Below are 7,431 nucleotides of genomic sequence, written 5' to 3' on the forward strand. Positions count from 1 at the left end.
GAACGAGGGTGGTGCAATTGATTTTTCGACGTTTCACTCGATTCCNNNCTCGTTTCTTTGATCAGTTTTAATTCCTTCGTCCAATTAAATTTGGAATCATTTCTTTCCAACGAGATGACACATGAGATCGATACTTTTAAAAGCTTAAAAATTTCTTCCCTCGTATCGAGTGAGAAGAGAAAAGGGATCTAATCTCGATTTGATTTAGCAAATTTTTATCGAGAAGGAAACTTTGCTGAAAATTTTGCCCGGAACATCGCTGTCAAGGCTTGAAAAAGTACACTCGCGTATCGAAAATACGATGCCTCCGTTGGAACGATCGAGTAAAAATGGAAACGTTATATTCCTCCCCTCTCGAGGAGAAACTTGGATAAAACTCGCGATACGCGTCACTGTACGAGTTTCTTGATCGTGTCGCTAGTTTAATAGAAAATAGAAAGGGGGAAAAAAATACGAGCCGTCACAACGAGTGGCATCACGAAATTCGCTTAGAAGCGAAGACGAACGAGATTTATCCAATTGTTGTCCAAAGTTATTAGAATCTCGTTCCTTCGTCGACTCGACTCGCAAAATGCATTTATCGTCAAAAAATCACGTTTATGGAAGATCGTTCGGAAGGAAATTTTTTCTCTTAAGATCTTCTTTCAATAATTTTGAAATTATTTTTGAGAAAAAGAGAACGGATGAAGGGAGGAAATCAAAAATTATTCCTCCATTTTGAATATTTCTCGGGTTCCTTTGAGAGAAAGGAATGATATGAGACGAAGGACAATCGAGGTATGAATTAGCGTAAATTGGTTCAACCCGCATACACCCGTATGTCCCTCCATAGAGACGAACCTTGACACGCGTCTTCCCTTCTTCTTCTTCTTCTTCTTCACTCGTTGGAAAAAGAAACTTGAAGAAATCTTTGCCGGATCATCCAATTTCTTTCAATTTTCTTCCAATATTCTTCAACATCTTCCACGTGAAAATTTTATACAAATGTCATTCTTAAAAAAAAAAAAAGAAAAATAGGGAAAGTGAGACGTTTCGATTTTCTGTGTCGAATAAAATATTCATCAGCTCGAGAAAATATAATTTTCGAAATTAATTCACACTGAGAGAGAGAGAAAGAGAGAGACAGACAGACAGACACAGAGACAGAGAGGGAGAGAGAGATAAGTTATTTATTTATACACGTATTTTATAAATAAAATACACGGGAAACCGATTGGATCGTTTCGAAGGACTAACTCGATAACGAATCGTACACGTTGATGTAAACGACTGTTAACGAAACGAGACGTAACCGTGCAACAACTAAATTGAAGCAATGCGGTTTCTTTATCGTGGCAGGCGAAAGGGGAAGCAGTTAAGAGAGGCTAAGAGACAGATGAAGCTAAGTAGGCAGACGAGTGTTGGTGTGTGAAACGATAAGTTAGCGAGCAACAAGCCTGAATACACATTTGAAACACGCGCTCCCTTTTCATTATATGTTTATACACTGGGTGATTCAAAAAGAAGAAAAAAAAAGAATTCGAAAAAAAAATTCCCAATCGCGTAGACAAAAGAGGGAAAAAAAGGAAGAAATTTTCCTCTAACCCGTTTCAAACATCAAGTTTCGAGAAGCTTTCTTGTTTATCCATCGTCAAATCGATCCCCGTTTCGTGTTCCGATGCTGCGATTCGTGGCACGCGTGCAATCAACGTAATTGACGGTGGAAAAACTCAAACCGAGGAGAAACGATATGCCTGGCCGTGTTGTAAATAATCTAAAGGATACGAGTCACGAATTCAAAAATGCTCGAAAACCGAGTGGATGCTCGTCTCTTTTTCGAGACGGAACGAAACCAAGGCATTCCGTGTACGCATCGAGCGTGGTTCCTGTGTTGAATCGATCGTGCTTACCACGGTTGAGAAAATGAAAAGAAAGAAAAGAGAAAAGACATCTCGAAGGCACACGAATAGTCGAACGAATAATCATCGTCGAATATTTTATCCACGTGTGTATGTAACGAGAAAATGATCGTTGTGGGCCTTGTCAAGGGGGAAAATTGAGCGATGAATTTTAATTGTTTTTCCGTGAGAATTTCAGATAATATCTCGTTTTACGAATATTCGATGTTTACGCATCGAAATATCGTATCATTTCGCACACGATCGCCTACGTTGTCGTTCCTCGTAGATAACCAAGTTTTGTTTACAAGCCCGATCGCGCGCTAACTATCGTCGCAAATTGTATTCTTACGTAAATATAATACATATTATCGAATATAAAGTGACAAATAAAAATAAAATTTTTAATTATTCACATATATATTTAATATTTAAATTGAGGATATCGCGCAAATTCAAGTGTTTGTAAACAAATATAAATAAAACGGAATCGAAGTAGAAATTTGTTATACAACAAACCGTACAATATCGCGATATTTCTCCTTCTTTATTTTCTAATATTTCCATCCAATATTTCTCCATTATTACTCGAAATTAAATTTACGAAACGAAGAAAAAGAATATGCTCCACTTACCCGACACGTGTCACGCACCAATACCGACCACTTGAACCGCGTAACAGCTTCTCGAAAAAAAAATCTGCAACGAGCGGAACACGAAGACACGCGTCGGCGCAGAAGATAGATGGGGAAAAGAAAAGGAAGGAGGGAGAAGGGAGAAGAGAAAACGAGAGAAGAAAGATTAGAAAAGACGGGACGGTTTTAAGGGAAAGACGCGGTGGCGAGGCCGAGACGTGGTCGTCGACTTAGTCGAAGCACGGTCACCGAGACACTGAACCTCAGTCCTTGCCCTCGAAACGCTCAGGTGGCCCGCTCTTTACAACGTAAACACGATCACGATTCAAAATTCAAAATCGTTTCTCCTTTCTTTTCTCCCTTCTTTAATTCAACTTCTCGTCGTTTATTTTTTCGCGACGCGGAAGCGGATCGATTTTTTGTAAAAAAAACAAGTCTCTTCTCCTTTCTCCGCGAAATTCGTTTCGTCGTGAATCGAGTTTTTTTTTTTTTCTTTTTCTTTTTTATTAGAAGAGCGAGAGACGACAACGAACAATCTCTCGCGTGAGATTGTAATCGAAACGAGGTGAAAATTGTCGAAACGATCGATTCCTTTTATTTTTTCGTTCCTCTTTTTAACAACGTGTGGATTACAAATTACAAATTCAGAGATCTCGAAGATTGAAACGTTCCTTTTTGTTTTTCATTGTGTCATCGATAAATTTCGATAAATTCTTCTTCTTTCCGATTGTTACAGCATAGTTCTCTTCCAACGCAATGTAATAAATTATTAAATTCATTAAATTCATTTTCCAAATGAATATTCGAACGAACAAAGAGTTTACAATCGTACAAATACATATACATACACGTTCGTTTCTTTCGTTCACAAGTCACGATAGCAATACGTAATAACGAAAATCACTGGAGGAAAGAAATAAAGAAAAGAAAAGAAAAGGAAAAAAATGGCGCGAATCGTCTCTCGATCCGGAGAAATTGAACGAGATGCTGCGGAAGAAGACGACGACCACGGAGAAAGAGCCCGGCACCACTGGCCGCGGTATTCACATGCACATCATCATCGCCATCAACCTCCTCTTCATCATCACCACCACCACCACCACCACCACCAAAGTATTTGCCTGCAGTGCAGGCAGCGGCGCTGACAACGCTGCCCTTAAAGTCTCTACACTTTCTCTACGGCCTACTCGAACGTGAACGCTAATAATTTGTTATTTCGTGATTCTTAACTCCCGCAAATTCTCCTAAACGAGAATATACGTAGAATATAATATAACGTGGGAATAACGATGACGGTGATAATGATAAAGACACGAAATAATTTCGTCCCCTCGTTTTATAATAATTTCTCTCTCACGAGAGAATGGAGTACATAGACACGTTTTATTTATTAGATACAATCGTAAAATTATAGGGAGATACGAGTATAAGATATAAGGGAGAATTTTCGTTAGGAAAGAATATATATAGCGAGCACTTCTTCTCAAAATGGAGCGTAGTTGAAAGAGGAAGCGCCGGTGCAAAATTTCGAGGAGGAGGAGGAGGAGGAGGCAAGTTTTCTCGCGTCACCTTGCCGCGAGATTGTTGGAGCGGGCAGGCTGCGTGGAGCATGAAAAATACAGGAGAAAGATAGTGGTCGAAAGAGAGATAGGGAGAGGACTCGCGTTTCGCTGGCCGCTGAATCATGCAGTTAAAATATACCGAGTGTACGTTTCGTACACTCTCACGGACACGGTGGTAACGTGCTCATTAAAAAAAGGAGCAAATCGAGCTTCGGATGTTTATTAATAAACGAGGTTTGCCGTGGCTCGAGCCGCTCGAGCGAGTGGAGAATAAGAAGAGGAGTCGAAAGTAAGAAGAATAAAATTCTCTCGAGATTCTCGTTACGAGAGGGAGAAAAACTAGCATTAAGGAATTGTACTTTTTCGATATCACGGATATTGCTCCCTATTTTCTGCGATATATCTTTGAAAAAATAGTTCTCGAAAGGTATCAAACGTTATCAATCGTTTTTAATCGCGCATCGGTGGAAAAGAATTGCTGGTTAATTAATAAAACGAGGCAATGCTATCATTAATTCCACCATTGTCTACGGCTAATTATACATCGGCCCGAATGTTTTATTACGCAATGCCATTTTATCGTTACGTAAATTCCACCGATGAAATAATATCTTCGAATCACGGCTAATACATATTGCGTAATGGAACCGCGATGAAATTACTTTTTTCGATTAACATCTTCGATAATTTGATAAATTTCAATAAATTTAAATCGATAAATTTTTCCGCGTCTCTCTCTAAATTTTAATATTCGAAAAGAAAGGTAATCTAGTCCGAGCTCCACGCAGAGGATAAATAAAATGCGAAACTCGATCGAGACCCGGTCCGATCGAGGAAAGGTATAAAAGCCGGTCGATGATCGCGTAATACGGTTACGCGCCGCGCATTCGAAAGTAATTAAATTAAAAAACGATCCTCGCTAATTGGCGAGTGTCGAGCTTCATTACGAGTCATCTTTGTTCTCTTTTATCCCCTTTATTTGAATTAAGCGTGATTCCGCGGACCGGAGATAAACCGATCAAACTCCTCCTCTATCGAAAATAATTGTATAAATCGGCACTCGGATTTTTCCAGTGATCGATCGTGGCAAAAGAATTCCGTTCGACTTGCGTAAACTTTCGCTCGAAACAACGTAAAAGCAATTATCTTTATTATGCTAATCCCAAAAAATATCCATCGATATTTCTCGAAATGAAAATTTTACACCCGATCGAATATCTATCTTTTTTAAAACTTATATCCATATCCTCTCTTTCGCGTGATTTTCGTAAAAAAAAAAGAGCAACGAATAAATAAAATTATAAATAAAATTAGAGATATTACATGTTCGTTCGTTGCCGATATGAAAATAATTTCGAATATTTACGAATTTGCGTATTATTACGTATTTCCATCCGTATTTTCCACGCGTTTGAACTCGTTTCGTACGAAACGAGGCGTTACATAATTTGTTAAACGGACACACGCGGGCACACGCGTACAATTTAATGTAAAGCGTGAAAGTTTCCGAGTGATCGGGCTTGGCTTGGAAAGAAATTCCAAGTGCAGTTTGTTTAATAGGAAAATATACGGATCGGTGGTGGAAAAAAAATTGGTGGTGGTGGAGGAGGAGGAGGAGGAGGAGGGGAGGGAATCGCGCCTCCGCGGCAAAGATTATTTCGAGAGCAACGATTTCTGTTTGTTTATCGTCAAATGGACGTGGCTCGCTCGAAACTCACAGGAAACGGATACGATTAGGTCTGTTCCGCGTGTGTGTCAGCTCACGAGAAAATAATAGGCGACGATACGAAGCCATTTTCATTTCCAGATTAGCTAAAAAAAGAAATAATCTATCGATTCAAGAAACTCGACGCGAATTTTATTTTTTTTTTAATTCGAAGGATTTTTAATAAAGGTTTTTCGAGGCAAGGAGAAAGAAATTGTTAAAGGTAAGACGAGTTACAATAGTCGCAATATGATTCCAGGCAAATTTAAGAGGAAGTTAGGAGAAATGATAAATAATATTGTTAGATCAATTATGTCGCAGGATATACTTTATATACTTAAAGGAATCGCTGATCCTTCGAAAATCAAGGTTTCAAGGATCCTAAATCGCCGTTAGCGAGCCGAGAAAACGCTGATACTGAAAATTTCGTTTCAACAGCTCTAAATCACCGTTTTTAGTGGTCTACCGAACTGCTGAACTTTACGATTTGCCGACTACCACTTGAAAAATTTCAAGTAATGTAACATCGAATTATTTTTCTATTTACCTATTATTTTTTTACAAGATAAAAATTATTCTTTCCCTATCGCTACGCTCAAAAAATCCTCAAAAAATCCTCAAAAAAAATTCCTTATTAAAAATCTGCAAATCTCTTCGCTTCGTCGAAGGATCGAAACGATAAATCGGAGGATAATAACTAGAACCGGTAACGCGAGTCATTCTTTTGGTCTACTAATGCCGTAACAAGGATCGGTAGATAAAATGTTCGGCTCGTGATAGAGGGGAAACAAGTTTGTGAGTCACATCGTGTGCCGGAAGAGGAGCGATATCTCGAAGCCCGACCTTTTTCGCCCCCTGATGCAAACATGGCGTCCAAGCCATGTTCGAAAACTTCTCGTGAACTATCATCTCGGTTAACGATCGATCGATCGAAAGTAGTACGATTCTTTGCGATTCGATGAAAGAATAAACGATTCAACTATATTAAATAACGATACGAATAAAGTTACGCATCGTTCGTACATTTATCGTTAAAATAGTCATAGAATGAAAGAAGAATTTTTCAAAGGGAATTATTTAACTTATCGAAACGAATACGAGCATTTTTGTTTCCTATTTCGATTGCCAGATCGTCAAATATTCGAATAAGACAGGCGAAAAAGAAAAGCCGTTTTTATTGCAAAAGGCAAATGGATTTTTTCGGGCAATTTGTTCGAAATTTTCTTTTTCCAAAATCGAATCAAAAATTAATCGAAAATTAATCGAGCCAAGTTTGAAACTCGAGAGAATTTAATCGAAAAGTAATTAGCATTACAAAGGGCAGTCTTTGATCGACGGAGTACGCGATTAATTTATTATGCGATGTCACGAGGCTATCGATTCGTGATTCTGCGTTTCGAAAACGCTTCATTTATCGCGTGTTTTTTTTTTTGGTACTGATGTTATTGCAACAATGTGACGCATTGTCGCCCAATATATAACGTTTCGAGATTTTATTCGAATGAAGGAAGCGATATTTTTCTTAACTTGAATGATGAGAGAATAAGATTCTTATCGATATTTTTTCTTTCTCTTATTCGGATAGAAAAAAATTCTGGAATATTTTTAATTACATGCAATTCGATCTTTCCTCTCTCTCTCTCTCTCTCTCT

The 7,431-nt window shown here is 38.4% G+C and overlaps 1 long non-coding RNA gene across 1 annotated transcript; it reads right to left on the reverse strand.

The window, feature by feature from the left end:
* Positions 1-677: 677 nt before the first annotated feature.
* On the reverse strand, positions 678-2,874 carry LOC116186338. The gene is made up of 2 exons (XR_004151309.1): positions 2,513-2,874; positions 678-992 (listed from the first exon to the last, which is right to left on the reverse strand). It is a non-coding gene; the product is annotated as an uncharacterized LOC116186338 (long non-coding RNA).
* Between the last annotated feature and the right edge of the window lie 4,557 nt (positions 2,875-7,431).

The sequence above is a fragment of the Apis dorsata genome, unplaced genomic scaffold (assembly GCF_000469605.1).
Source record: "Apis dorsata unplaced genomic scaffold, Apis dorsata 1.3 scaffold_39, whole genome shotgun sequence".
Taxonomy (NCBI): Eukaryota; Metazoa; Arthropoda; class Insecta; order Hymenoptera; family Apidae; genus Apis; species Apis dorsata.